We start from the raw sequence: 2358 nt of genomic DNA, 5'->3' as shown, positions 1-2358 counted from the left end.
CCCGGCTATTTTTTGGTTGCAGCCGTCGTTGTTGTTTGGCGGGTCCGGGCTGGGGATTCGAACCCGCCACCTTAGGTGTACGTGGCTGGTGCCTTAGCCGGTTGACCTATAGGCGCCGAGCCTGCTCTTTCTAAAATACACATAAAACTTTTGGGCAGCGCCTGTGGCTCAAAGGAGTAGGGCATGGGCCCCATATGTCAGAGGTGGTGGATTCAAACCCAGCCCTGGCTAAAAACTGCAAAAAAAAAAGAATTGGACTTTTTAACTAACTGTATGAATGGGATAATGAATGCTGGCTTGTCATTTACACAGAAGAGCTGTAATACATTGCATCATTGGTATCAAATTTTCACAACAGTCCCTCTTATAGTGGACTTCATAGTTATTTGCTGACCATTCCTCTTATCTAAAACAAAGCAAACAAACAAGCAGAAAACTCAGTGATGTCATTAACTTACCTAGATCTTTAAACTGAGCAGTAAGTATAATATTCAATTAATTGAAAATGAAAATACTGGCCAGGCATGGTGGCTCACACTTATAACCTTAACACTCTGAGAGGCCAAGGCAGGTGGATTGCTTGAGCACAGGAGTTCGAGACCCCATCTCTAGTAATAATAGAAAAACTAACTGGAGTGGCTGGACACAGTGGCTCACACCTTTAGTCCTAGCACTCTGGGAGGCCGAGGCAGGTGGATTGCCAGAGCTCAGGACTTCCAGACCAGCCTCAGCAAAGTGAGATCTTGTCTCTACTGAAAATAGAAAAACTACAGGCACCCACCTGGGCAGACTGAGCCAAGAGGATTGCTTGAGCCCAAGAATTTGAGGTTGTTAGGAGCTATGATGACTTCATGGCACTCTACCTGGGGAACAGAGTAAGATTCTGCCTCAAAAAATAAAGAAAATGGCTCAGTACCTGTGGCTCAAGTGGCTAAGGCGCCAGCCACATACACCTAAGGTGGTGGGTTCGAGTCCAGCCCGAGCCCGCCAAACAACAATGATGGCTGCAACCAAAAAATAGCCAGTGTGGCGGCGGGCACCTGTGGTCCCAGCTACTTGGGGGGCAGAGACAGGAGACTCGCTTAAGCCCAGGAGTTGGAGGTTATTGTGAGCTGTGATGCCACGGCACTCTACCCAGGGGGATAGCTTGAGGCTCTGTCTCAAAAAGAAAGAAAATGAAAATATTTATTTGTTTAGTTTAGTTGATTAGCAGCTCTCACAAATGACTTACATTGAGCCAGAGAAATGAGTGGGGGTGGAGGGGATAGAATCATATCCCATGTATTACACAATATGTAGAAAAGAGGTTTAAATTTACAGACTGTAATTCTCTCTAAAAGTTTATGTCCCAAGACTTAGACTTTTTTTAATTTTAATTTTTATTTTTGGTTGGGGGAAGAATCACTTTGAAGGTTATGTCAGAACCCATTTGGATACAATATCTGTAGTTTTTCTTACTGGTGACCATGACTTCTGAAATAAGGTCTGCTTTGTGCGAAACTCAGCACGATGCCAGAAGGTTTTAGTCTTATCTCCTTGTCACTTAATACCTGGCTACCATACCAACCCATGATTGATGGGTAGTAGGGGAGGCATGAACTGCTGCCTAAAAATAAGATAGCTATGTTCTCTCCATTTGTTTTAGAATTTTTGCAGTAAGGTACTTGTCCCAAATGGTTTCTGCTATCCTTTTAAAAATCAAAATTTTCTTACATGAGCTATTTGAGGGGGATATGTTGTACTGTATTGCCCTAGCCTGACAAGCGATAACACAGCCAGCTTGTGTTTCACAATCATCTTTCAAATGCTATAGTGACCAAGTTGGCTACTTCTTGTTGGCAGTTCTTGGCACCAGTACAATGCTAGGTTCTGAACTTGCACCATACTCTTATCGTCATCCAAATCACAGTGTTTTGGTTCACTTGGAAAATCAAGGTTGTAATTTACGTTTATAGAATAAAATTTCCCAGCAGTATTTTGTGATAGTAATGGTGATGTAATTTGATATATTAAAAATCAACAAGTATTTTTCCCTCAGGTTTGTTTTTTAGACTGAGAATGATTTGAAATTTGAGTGTACCTTTGTATTTTGATAGTACAGGAGCCACATGACCAAATGTGTCAGCAGCAGCCAGTGTTTACCTGACATACAGAATAGGAGAACATTAAGAAACTGTCAGGGCTCGGCGCCTATAGCTCAACCGGCTAAGGTGCCAGCCACATACACCTAAGGTGGCGGGTTCGAATCCCCAACCCGGACCCGCCAAAACAACAATGACGGCTACAACCAAAAAATAGCTGGGCGTTGTGGCGGGCGCCTGTGGTCCCAGCTACTTGGGAGGCAGAGGCGGGAGACTC

The 2358-nt window shown here is 43.8% G+C and overlaps 1 protein-coding gene across 2 annotated transcripts in view; it reads left to right on the top strand.

Moving 5' to 3' along the window:
• ANAPC16 (anaphase promoting complex subunit 16) overlaps positions 1 to 2358 on the top strand; it is a 20991-nt gene that overhangs the window by 15823 nt on the left and 2810 nt on the right. The window lies entirely within an intron of this gene.

The sequence above is a fragment of the Otolemur garnettii genome, unplaced genomic scaffold (genome assembly GCF_000181295.1).
Source record: "Otolemur garnettii isolate 467f Iridium unplaced genomic scaffold, OtoGar3 scaffold00008, whole genome shotgun sequence".
NCBI classification, from domain to species: domain Eukaryota; kingdom Metazoa; phylum Chordata; class Mammalia; order Primates; family Galagidae; genus Otolemur; species Otolemur garnettii.
This window is presented reverse-complemented; position numbering and strand designations above follow the sequence as displayed.